We start from the raw sequence: 13,531 nt of genomic DNA on the forward strand, positions 1-13,531 counted from the left end.
ATTCACATGATCACAAGGTGAAGTCCCACAATAGGCCATCTGCAAGCTGAGGAGCAAGGAAGCCAGTATGAGTCCCAATACCTCAAAAGAAGGAAAGCTGACAGTGCAGGCTTCAGTCTGTGGCTGAAGGCCTGAGAGCCCCTGGAAAACGACTAGTGTAGGTCCAAGAGTTCAAAGACTGAAGAACTTGGAGTCCGATGTTCAAGGGCAGGAAACTTCCAGCATGGGAGAAAGATGGAGGCCAGAAGACTTAGCTAGTCTAGTCGTTCCACATTTTTCTGCCTGCTTTTATCCTAGCTGCACTGGTAGCTGGTGAGGTGGTGCCCATCCAGATTGAGGGTGGGTCTGCCTCCCCCTAGTTTACTAACTCAAATGTTAATCTTTTTTGGCAACTCCCTCACAAACACACCCAGAAGCAATACTTTGCATCCTTCAATCCAATCAAGTTGACACTCAATATTAACCATCACAAATAGTATGGACATTCTAACAATATTGATTCTCACAATTCATGAACAGAAATATCTTTCCATTGTTTAACATCCTCTAAAATTTCTTGCATAAATATTTTATAATTTTCGTTGTGGAAATCTTTTCACTTTTTTTTTTTCTTAAGTTCATTCCTAGATATTCTATTTTATTTGTAGTTACTGTAAATGGGATTACTCTCTTGATTTCTTTTTCAGGTTATTCACTTTTGGAAGACAGAAATGCTACTGATTTTTGTATGTTGATTTTGTAGCCTGTAAGTTTTGTTTATCAGTTCTAATAGTTTTTTTGTGGAGTCTTTAGGTTTTTCTAAATATAAAATCAGATCAGCATAAACAAAAATAATTTGACTTTTTCTATTCCAATTTGGATGCCATTTTTTTCTGTTGTCTGATTGCTGTAGCCGAGACTTCCAGTATTATGTGAATACTAGTGGTGAAAATGGGCAGCATCCTTGTCTTGTTTGAGATCTGAGAGGAAAGGACTCTCAGTTTTTCCCAATTCAGTATGATACTAACTGTGGGTCTCTCATATATGGCTTTTATTGTTTTGAGGAATGTTTCTTTTATGCCTAATTTTTTGAGGGGTTTTTATTATGAAAGGATGTTGAATTTTATCAAATGCCTTTTCAGCATCAGTTGAAATGATTGTATGACTTTTGTCCTTAATTCTGTTGATATAATGTAGCACACTGATTGATTTGCGTTTTTCAAACCATTCTTGCATCACTGAGATGAATCCCACTCTGTCATGATGAATGATCTTTTTAATGCATTGTTGAATTCAGTTTGCTAGTATTTTGTTGAGAAGTTTTGCACCACTGTTCTTCAGAGATATTGACTTGGAATTTTCTTTTTTTGATGTGTCTTTGTCTGTTTTTATTTTTGCTTTTGCAATGTTTTTAGGTTTTTCCAAATATAAGATCTGATCAGCACAAACAAAAATAATTTGACTTTTTCTATTCCAATTTGTCTGACCCTGTCTTTGTCAGGGCTATACTGGCCTCATAAATGAATTTGGAAGTAATTCCTCCTCCTCTATTTTTTAGATAATTTGAGTAGAATTGATATTAATTATTCTTTAAATGTTTGTAAAAATTCAGCAGTAAAGTCATTGGGTCCTTGGCTTTTCTTTGCTGGGAGACTTTTTATTATTGCTTTGGTCTCATGACTTGCTATTGGTCTATTCAGCTTTTAGATGTCTTCGTGGTTCAATCTTGGTAGGTTGTACGTGTCTATGAATTTATCTATTTTTTCAAGGTTTTCCACTTTATTGGCACATAGCTGTTCATATTGGTCTCTAATTATATTTTGAATTTCTGTGGTATCAGTTTTAATGTTTCCATTTTCATCTCTGATTTCACTTATCTGGGTATTCTCTCTTTTTTTTTCTTAGTCTGGCTAAAGGTTTGTTGATTTTGCTTATTTTTTAAAAAAAAAACCAATTTTTTATTGCATTGATTTTTCCATATTTTTGTTTCAAGTTCATTTATTTCTACTCTGACCTTTTTTTCTTCCACTGATTTTGGATTTGGTTTGCTCTCATTTTTCTAGTTCTCTAAGATGCATCATTAGATTGTTTATTTGAAGGTTTTCTACTTTTTCAATGTAGGTGCTTATTGCTATAAATTTTCCTCTTAGAACTGCTTTTGCTGTATTCCACAGGTTTTAGTATGTTGTTACCATATTTATTTGTTTCAAGGCATTTTAACATTTCCTTATTAATTTATTTCCTCACCTTTCACTTGGAAGCATATTGATTAATTTTCCATGTGTTTGTCTATTTTCCAAAATTTCTCTTTTTGTTATATCTAGCTTTGTTTTATTGTGGTCAGAGAAAATACTTGATATAATTTTTTTAATGAAATTTTTAACACTTGTTTTGTAGCCTAACAACTGGTCTTTCTTGAGAATGATCCAGGTGTTGAAGAGAATAATATGTATACTGCAGCTGTTGGATACTTCTTTAATTATCTGTGAGGTCTATTTGGCGTATAGTGCAGATTAAGTTTGATGTTTCTTTGTTATTTTCTGTCTGGAAGATCTGTCCAGTGTTGAAAGTGGAGTGTTGAAGTCTCCATCTATTACTGTATTGGGGTCTATCTCTCTCTTTAGCTCTAATAATTGTTGCTTTATATATCTGGATGCTCCAGTATTGGATATGAATATACGTTTATTTATTTTTATTTTTTTGAGACGGAGTCTTGCTCTGTTGCCCAGGCTGGAGTGCAGTGGCACAGTCTCGGCTCACTGCAAGCTCCGCCTCCCGGGTTCATGCCATTCTTCTGCCTCATTTAAAATTGTTAAATTTTCTTGCTAAAATGATCCCTTTATTTTTATATTATGAGCTTCTTTGTCTGTTTTTATAGTTTTTGTCTCTAAATCTATATTGTCTGGTATTAGTTACTCCTACTCTTTTTTGATTTCCATTTGTATGGAATATCTTTTTCCACCCCTTTCTTTTTAGTTTATGTGTGTCTTTATAGGTGAAGTGTATTTCTTGTAGCCAGTAGATTGTTTGGTCTTGTTTTTTTAATCTATTCAGCCACTCTACATGTTTTGATTGGAGGGGTTATCCCATCTACATTCAGTGTTATTATTGATTAGTAAGACTTACTATTGTCATTTTGTTATTATTTCTTTTCTGGTCATTTTGTAGCCTTCTTTCCTTTCTTCCTTCATGTCCTCCTTTATGTGAAAGTGATTTCTCCATTTTAATTTCTTCTTGTTCATATTTGGTGTGTGTATGTGTTGTAGGGCTTTTGATTTGAAGTTACCAGGATGCTTGCAAATAGCATCTTATAACCCATTATTTTAAACTGATTACAACTTTACTTTGATTGCAAAAACAAACAAATGAACAAAAAGAAAACTAGTAAAAACTCTACACTTTAAGTTGATCTACTTTACTTTTTAAATTTATGTTGTTTCCATTTGTATCTTTTTATTCTGTCTATATCTTTAAAGGTGGTTGTAATTATTTTGATAGGTTCATCTTTTAGTCTTTGTATTAGCCCTTTCTTGCATTGCTTTAAAGAACTACCTGACACTGGGTAATCTATAAGAAAAAGATATTTAATTGATTCATAGTTCTGCAAGCTGTACTAGAAGCATGGCTGGTGAGGTCTCAGGAAACGTACAACCATGGCAAAAGCTGAAGAGGAAGGAGGTAAGGCACATCTTACATGGCTGGAGTAGGAGGAATTGAGAGAGAAGGGGGAAGGGCTACACACTTTTATAAACAACCGGATCTCATAAGAACTCATTTGCTATTATGAGAACAGCAAGAGGGAAATCCGCTCCCAGGGTTCATTCACCTCCCACCAGACCCCTCTTCCAACATTGGGGATTACAATTTGATATGAGATTTGGGCAGAGACACAGAACCAAACTATATACATCTTCCTACTCAAGATAAGAGTAGTTCTCACACCGAGTAACCCCGAGTCTGCGGAAGTGGTGACCCGTGGGACGCGGCTGAGACAGGATTTCAGTAAGAATGTGATTGAGTCGGGGGTGGAGCCAAGATGGCCGAATAGGAACAGCCCCGGTCTCCAGCTCCCAGCCCCAGCGACACAGAAGACGGGTGATTTCTGCATTTCTGCTTGAGGTACCGGTTTCATCTCACTAGGGAGTGCCTAACAGTGGGTGCAGGACAGTCGGTGAAGCGCACTGTGCGCGAGCCGAAGCAGGGCGAGGCATTGCCTCACTCGGGAAGCGCAAGGGGTCAGGGAGTTCCCTTTCCTAGTTAAAGAAAGGGAAAACAGACGGCACCTGGAATATCGGGTCAGTCCCTTCCTAATACTGCGCTTTTCCAACGGGCCTGGAAAAACGGCACACTAGGAGATTGTGTCCCGCACCTGGCTCGGAGGGTCCTATGCCCACAGAGTCTTGCTGATTGCTAGCACAGCAGTCTGAGATCACGCTGCAAGGCGGCAACGAGGCTGGGGGAGGGGCGCCCGCCATTGCCCAGGCTTGCTTAGGTAAACAAAGCAGCCAGGAAGCTCGAACTGGGTGGAGCCCACCACAGCTCAAGGAGGCCCGCCTGCCTCTGTAGGCTCCACCTCTGGGGGCAGGGCACAGACAACCAAAAACTCAGCGAGAACCTCCACAGCCTTAAATGTCCCTGTCTGACTGACAGCTTTGAAGAGAGTAGTGGTTCTACCAGCACGCAGCTGGAGATCTGAGAATGGACAGACTGCCTCCTAAAGTGGGTCCCTCACCCCTGAGCAGCCTAACTGGGAGGCACCCCCCCCAGTGGGACAGACTGACACCTCATTCAACCGGGTACTCCTCTGAGACAAAACTTTCAGAGGAACTATCAGACAGCTGAATTTGTGGTCTCACGAAAATCCGCTGTTCTGCAGCCACCGGTGCTGACACCCAGCCAAACAGGGTCTGGAGTGGACCTCTAGTAAACTCCAACAGACCTGCAGCTGAGGGTCTTGTCTGGTAGAAGGAAAATTAACAAACAGAAAGGACATCCACACCAAAAACCCATCTGTACATCACCATCATCGAAGACAAAAAGTAGACAAAACCACAAAGATGGGGAAAAAACAGACCAAAAAAACTGGAAACTCTAAAAAACAGAGCACCTCTCCTCCTCCAAAGGAACGCAGTTCCTCACCAGCAACGGAACAAAGCTGGATGGAGGATGACTTTGATGAGTTGAGAGAAGAAGGCTTCAGACGATCAAACTACTCTGAGCTACGAGAGGAAATTCAAAACAGTAGCAAAGAAGTTAAAAACTTTGAAAAAAAATTAGAAGAATGGATAACTAGAATAACCAATGGAGAGAAGGGCTTAAAGGAGATGATGGAGCTGAAAGCCAAGTTTCGAGAACTACGCGAAGAATGCAGAAGCCTCAGTAGCAGATGCGATCAACTGGAAGAAAGGGTATCGCTGATAGAAGATGAAATGAATGAAATGAAGAGAGAAGGGAAGTTTAGAGAAAAAAGAATAAAAAGAAATGAACAAAGCCTCCAAGAAATTTGGGACTATGTGAAAAGACCAAACCTACGTCTGATTGGTGTACCTGAAAATGATGGGGAGAATGGAACCAAGTTGGAAAACACTCTGCAAGATATTATCCAGGAGAAATTCCCCAATCTAGCAAGGCAGGCCAGCATTCAGATTCAGGAAATACAGAGAACGCCACAAAGATACTCCTCGAGAAGGGCAACTCCAAGACACATAATTGTCAGATTCACCAAAGTGGAAATGAAGGAAAAAATGTTAAGGGCAGCCAGAGAGAAAGGTCGGGTTACCCACAAAGGGAAGCCCATCAGACTAACAGCTGATCTCTCAGCAGAAACTCTACAAGCCAGAAGAGAGTGGGGGCCGATATTCAACATTCTTAAAGAAAAGAATTTTCAACCCAGAATTTCCTATCCCGCCAAACTAAGCTTCATAAGTGAAGGAGAAATAAAATACTTTACAGACAAGCAAACGCTGAGTGATTTTGTCACCACCAGGCCTGCCCTAAAAGAGCTCCTGAAGGAAGCACTAAACATGGAAAGGAACAACCGGTACCAGCCCCTGCAAAAACATGCCAAATTGTAAAGACCATCGAGGCTAGGAAGAAAATATAGCAACTAATGAGCAAAATAACCAACTAACATCATAATGACAGGATCAGATTCACACATAACAATATTCACGTTAAATGTAAATGGGCTAAATGCTCCAATCAGAAGACACAGACTGGCAAACTGGATAAGGAGTCAGGACCCATCAGTGTGCTGTATTCAGGAAACCCATCTCACGTGCAGAGACACACATAGACTCAAAATAAAGGGATGGAGGAAGATCTATCAAGCAACTGGAAAACAAAAAAAGGCAGGGGTTGCAATCCTAGTCTCTGATAAAATAGACTTTAAACCAACAAAGATCAAAAGAGACAAAGAAGGCCATTACATAATGGTAAAGGGATCAATTCAACAAGAAGAGCTAACTATCCTAAATATATATGCACCCAACACAGGAGCACCCAGATTCATAAAGCAAGTCCTCAGTGACCTACAAAGGGACTTAAACTCCCACACAATAATAATGGGAGATTTTAACACCCCACTGTCAGCATTAGACAGATCAACAAGACAGAAAGTTAACAAGGATATCCAGGAATTGAACTCAGCTCTACATAAAGTGGACCTAATAGACATCTACAGAACTCTCCACCCCAAATCAACAGAATATACATTTTTTTCAGCACCACACCACACCTATTCCAAAATTGACCACATAGTCCGAAGTAAAGCTCTTCTCAGCAAATGTAAAAGAACAGAGATTATAACAAACTGTCTCTCAGACCACAGTGCAATCAAACTAGAACTCAGGATTAAGAAACTCAGTCAAAACCGCTCAACTACATGGAAACTGAACAACCTGCTCCTGAATGACTATTGGGTACATAATGAAATGAAGGCAGAAATAAAGATGTTCTTTGAAACCAACGAGAACAAAGACACAACATACCAGAATCTCTGGGACACGTTCAAAGCAGTGTGTAGAGGGAAATTTATAGCACTAAATGCCCACAAGAGAAAGCAGGAAAGATCCAAAATTGACACCCTAACATCACAATTAAAAGAACTAGAAAAGCAAGAGCAAACACATTCAAAAGCTAGCAGAAGGCTAGAAATAACTAAAATCAGAGCAGAACTGAAGGAAATAGAGACACAAAAAACCCTTCAAAAAATTAATGAATCCAGGAGCTGGTTTTTTTGAAAAGATCAACAAAATTGATGGACCGCTAGCAAGACTAATAAAGAAGAAAAGAGAGAAGAATCAAATAGATGCAATAAAAAACGAAAAAGGGGATATCACCACCGATCCCACAGAAATACAAACTACCATCAGAGAATACTACAAACACCTCTATGCAAATAAACTAGAAAATCTAGAAGAAATGGATAAATTCCTCGACAAATACACCCTCCCAAGACTAAACCAGGAAGAAGTTGAATCTCTGAATAGACCAATAACAGGTTCTGAAATTGTGGCAATAATCAATAGCTTACCAACCAAAAAGAGTCCAGGACCTGATGGATTCACAGCTGAATTCTACCAGAGGTACAAGGAGGAACTGGTACCATTCCTTCTGAAACTATTCCAATCGATAGAAAAAGAGGGAATCCTCCCTAACACATTTTACGAAGCCAGCATCGTCCTGATACCAAAGCCTGGCAGAGACATAACCAAAAAAGAGAATTTCAGACCAATATCCTTGATGAACATTGATGCAAAAATCCTCATAAAATACTGGCAAACCGAATCCAGCAGCACATCAAAAAGCTGATCCACCATGATCAAGTGGGCTTCATCCCTGGGATGCAAGGCTGGTTCAACATACGCAAATCAATAAATGTAATCCAGCATATAAACAGAACCAAAGACAAAAACCACATGATTATCTCAATAGATGCAGAAAAGGCCTTTGACAAAATTCAACAACCCTTCATGCTAAAAACTCTCAATAAATTAGGTATTGATGGGACGTATCTCAAAATAATAAGAGCTATCTACAACAAACCCACAGCCAATATCATACTGAATGGGCAAAAACTGGAAGCATTCCCTCTGAAAACTGGCACAAGACAGGGATGCCCTCTCTCACCGCTACTATTCAACATAGTTTCTGGAAGTTCTGGCCAGAGCAATCAGGCAGGAGAAGGAAATAAAGGGTATTCAATTAGGAAAAGAGGAAGTCAAATTGTCCCTGTTTGCAGATGACATGATTGTATATCTAGAAAACCCCATTGTCTCAGCCCAAAATCTCCTTAAGCTGATTAGCAACTTCAGCAAAGTCTCAGGATACAAAATTAATGTACAAAAATCACAAGCATTCTTGTACACCAATAACAGACAAACAGAGAGCCAAATCATGAGTGAACTCCCATTCACAATTGCTTCAAAGAGAATAAAATACCTAGGAATCCAACTTACAAGGGATGTGAAGGACCTCTTCAAGGAGAACTACAAACCACTGCTCAATGAAATAAAAGAGGATACAAACAAATGGAAGAACATTCCATGCTCATGGGTTGGAAGAATCAATATCGTGAAAATGGCCATACTGCCCAAGGTAATTTATAGATTCAATGCCATTCCCATCAAGCTACCAATGACTTTCTTCACAGAGTTGGAAAAAACTACTTTAAAGTTCATATGGAACCAAAAAAGAGCCCGCATCGCCAAGTCAATCCTAAGCCAAAAGAACAAAGCTGGAGGCATCACGCTACCTGACTTTAAACTATACTACAAGGCTACAATAACCAAAACAGCATGGTACTGGTACCACAACAGAGACATAGATCAATGGAACAGAACAGAGCCCTCAGAAATGATGCCGCATAGCTACAAATATCTGATCTTTGACAAACCTGACAAAAACAAGAAATGGGGAAAGGATTCCCTATTTAATAAATGGTGCTGGGAAAACTGGCTAGCCATATGTAGAAAGCTGAAACTGGATCCCTTCCTTACACCTTATACAAAAATTAATTCAAGATGGATTAAAGACTTATTTATATGTTAGACCTAAAACCATTAAAATCCTACAAGAAAACCTAGGCAATACCATTCAGGACATAGGCGTGGGCAAGGACTTCATGTCTAAAACACCAAAAGCAATGGCAACAAAAGCCAAAATCGACAAATGGGATCTCATTAAACTAAAGAGCTTCTGCACAGCAAAAGAAACTATCATCAGAGTGAACAGGCAACCTACACAATGGGAGAAAATTTTTGCAACCTACTCATCTGACAAAGGGCTAATATCCAGAATCTACAATGAACTCAAACAAATTTACAAGAAAAAAACAAACAACCCCATCAAAAAGTGGGCAGAGGACATGAACAGACACTTCTCAAAAGAAGACATTTATGCAGCCAAAAAACACATGAAGAAATGCTCCTCATCACTGGCCATCAGAGAAATGCAAATCAAAACCACAGTGAGATACCATCTCACACCAGTTAGAATGGCCATCATTAAAAAATCAGGAAACAACAGGTGCTGGAGAGGATGTGGAGAAATAGGAACACTTTTACACTGTTGGTGGGACTGTAAACTAGTTCAACCATTGTGGAAGTCAGTGTGGCGATTCCTCAGGGATCTCGAACTAGAAATACCATTTGACCCAGCCATCCCATTACTGGGTATATACCCAAAGGACTATAAATCATGCTGCTATAAAGACACATGCACACGTATGTTTATTGCGGCACTATTCACAATAGCAAAGAGTTGGAACCAACCCAAATGTCCAACAACGATAGACTGGATTAAGAAAATGTGGCACATATACACCATGGAATACTATGCAGCCATAAAAAATGATGAGTTCGTGTCCTTTGTAGGGACATGGATGAAACTGGAAAAAATCATTCTCAGTAAACTATCGCAAGGACAAAAAACCAAACACCGCATGTTCTCACTCATAGGTGGGAATTGAACAATGAGAACTCATGGACACAGGAAGGGGAACATCACGCTCCGGGGACTGTTGTGGGGTGGGGGGAGGGGGGAGGGACAGCATTAGGAGATACACCTAATGCTAAATGACGAATTAACGGGTGCAGGAAATCAACGTGGCACATGGATACATATGTAACAAACCTGCACATTGTGCACATGTACCCTAAAACCCTAAAGTATAATAAAAAAAAAAAAAAAAAAAAAAAAAAAAAAGAGTAGTTCTCACACCACAATAACAGTGTTATAATATTCTGTGTTTGTCTGTGTGGCTACTGTTACCAATAAGTTTTGTACTTTCAGATGATGTTATATCATCTTCTTGTACTTTAATATTGACATCTTTCTCTAGGTTTAGAAAGTTTTCTACTCTTATCTCTTTGAATAAACTTTTTATCCTGATCTCTATACCTCCTCCTAAGGCAAACAACTCTTAGGTTTTTCCCTTTTGAGGTTATTTTCTAGATTCTGCAGGTGTGCTTCCTTTTTTTAAATTCTTTGTGTTTTTTGTCTCCTTTGTATATTTTCAAATAGCCTGTCTTCAAGCTCACTAACTCTTCTGCTTGATCAATTCTACTGTTGAGAGACTCTGACTCTTTCTTTAGTCTGTTGATTAAATTTTTTCAGCTCCGGAATTTCTGCTTGATTTATTGAAGTGATTTCAACCTCTTTGTTAAATTTATCTGATAGAATTCTGAATTCCTTCTTTGTATTATCTTGAATTTCATTCAGCTTCATCTAAACAGCTATTTTGAATTCTCTGTCTGAAAAGTCACATATCTCTGTTACTCTGGGATTGGTAATTAATGCCTTATTTAATTTGTTTGGTCAGGTCATGTTTTCCTGGATGATCTTGATGTTTGTGGAAATTCATCAATATCTGGGAATTGAAGAACTGGGTATTTATTGTAGTCTTCACAGAATAGGCTTGTTTGTACCCATCCTTATTGAGAAAGCTTTTCAAGTATTAAAAAAAATGAGTGTGGCAATCTACATTTTTGGTCATTGGAGCCATATCTGCATTAGGGACACCCTAAGCCCAGTAATGCTGTGACTCTTGCAGACTTTTAGAGGTACTATCAAGCTGGTCTTGGGTAAGATTCAGACTTCCCTGTATTACCAGGCAGAGCCTCTTTTTGTCTTCTCTTACTTTCTCCCAAACAAAGAGAATCTCTATATACATACTGAGCTGCCTAGTTGGGATAGGGGTTATATAAACACTCCAGTGGCCACCACAGCTGGGAATGCACTGCGTCACACCTGAAGTGAGCATGATACTTGATCTCATTCAAGGCTCCTGGCAACTACCGCCTGCCTAGTGCTGATGTTTATTCAAGGCCTTAGGACTCTTTAGTTAGCAGGCAGTGAATTATGCCAGGACTGGGTTCTTTCCTTCAGGGTAGGGGATTACTTTCTAGCCCAGAACAGGTCTAGAAATGACTCCCAAGGAGCTAGGGACTGGAATGACGGCTTCAGGAGTCTCTTTGATACTTTTACTGTGTCTGAGCTGGTGTGCAAATTGCAAAACAAAATCCTGTTTACTTTTTCCTCTTTTTTTTTTTTTGTCAAGCAGAAGAAGTCTCTTCCAGTGCTGTGAGCTGTGCTGCCTTGAGTTGGGGAAAATGGTGCAACCATTCTCTTGGTCATTCTAGCTGGAGTCTTAGTGAATTGCATGCACCCCAAGCCTACTGGTTCCAAGCCCACCATATCACCAAGACTTGCCCAGAAATTACAGTCTTTGTGGCCTAGGCTGCCTTTCAAATTTATTTAGAACTCTAGAGCCCTTTAGTCTGTGGTGGTGGAGCTAGCTGGAACTCACATTCTGAGCATTGGAATGAAAGACTCCCCTCTCTGTCCAGGGTTAGTCTAAATGCTGTCTTTATGGGCATTGGCTGAATTCTTCCATGTGCTGCATTCCTCTGTGACTGGGCAGCACTGAGTTCTAATGTAAAGTATCACAATCACTTTGCTTTTCCTCCAAACATGGAGATTTCCTCTCTGTGCCTAACAGTACTGCGTGGGGAATGGGGGACAGGTGGTGTAGGCAATTCAAGACTATCTTTCCTATTCTCTTTAGTGTCACTTTTCTTGACATGATGTTAAAATCAGATCAGGTACTGTGATTACTCATCTTATATTTGATTCTTATAAAGGTGCTTTCTCATATGGATACTTTAATTTGATATTTCTGTGGGGAGAGGAGGATGATCACTGGAGGGTTTCATTCAGCCATCTTGCTCCACCTCCACATTCTTCTTATATATTTTGGATATTAGTCCCTTATCAGATGTATGGTTTGCAAATATTTTCTCACAAAGTCTGGACTGCCTCTTCATGTCATTAATTTTAAATTAAAAAAATAGTTTACTGTTTTTGCAGTGCAGAAGCCTTTTAGCTTGATACCAATCCATTTGTCTATTTTGAGTTTTGCTGTCTGTGCTTCTGAAGTCCTAGCAAAGAAATTGTTGCCCAGACCAATGCTGGTGAGGGTCTTTTTTAAAGATATTTTCTTTTAGTAATTTATAGTTTGGGGTCTTATATTTTAAGTCTTTAATCCATTTTGAGTTGATTTTTGTATATGGTATGAGATCAAGGCCTAAATTTATTCTTCATATGAGGATATCTAGTTTTTTCAGCACCATATATTGAAAAGACTGTTCTTTTCCCATTGTGTGTTCTTGGCACCTTTGTTGAAAATCAATTGACTGTACATACTTGGGTCTATTTGAAGGCTCTAATCTTGTTCCATTGGTCTACATGTCTATTTTTATGGCAGTACAATGCTCTTTTGATTACAATAGCTTACTCAAGATTGTTTAGGGTAATTTTTTCTCTCTTGATCTTTCCTGATTTCATAAAAACTTTAGGATTTTTTAAAAAGTTTCTGCAGCTAATAACATTAGAATTTTGACAGAGATTACATTAAATCTGTAGATAGTTTTGGGTAATGTGTGTTTGAATTTTAATCCATGAACATAGGACATCTTTATATTTATTTGTGTCTTCTTCAATTTTTTTCATCAATGTTTCATAGCTTCAGTATACAGATATTTCACCCCTGTGGTTAAATTTTCTCCTAAGTATTTTTTTTCTGATGTTATTATAAATGGTATTATCTTCTTAATTTCCTTTTCAGATAGCTTGTTGTTAGTATAAAGAAATGCTACTGGATTTCGTATGTTGATTAACCTGCAACTTTACTGAATTTGTTTGACAATTCTAACTGTTTTTGGTAGATTCATTAGAGTTTTCATATATAAGCTTATGTCATCAGCAAGCCAAGACAATTTCAATCCTGCCTTTTCTATATGGATGCATTTTTTTCTTTTTCTAGTCTAATTGCTCTGGCTAGGACTTTCTGTACTATGTTGAATAGAAATTATGAGAGTGGACATCCTTGTCTTGTTCCAGATCTTAGAGAATAAAACCTCCAAGTTCTCACCATTGAATGTGTTGTTATTTGTGGGTCCATCATACATAGCCTTTATTGTTGAGGAATGTTGAGGTACATGTCTTCTATATTTACTTTTTTATTTTTTGCATCTACGGCTTTTCCCATTAT

Source organism: Symphalangus syndactylus, chromosome 1 (assembly GCF_028878055.3).
Source record: "Symphalangus syndactylus isolate Jambi chromosome 1, NHGRI_mSymSyn1-v2.1_pri, whole genome shotgun sequence".
Classification (NCBI taxonomy): Eukaryota; Metazoa; Chordata; class Mammalia; order Primates; family Hylobatidae; genus Symphalangus; species Symphalangus syndactylus.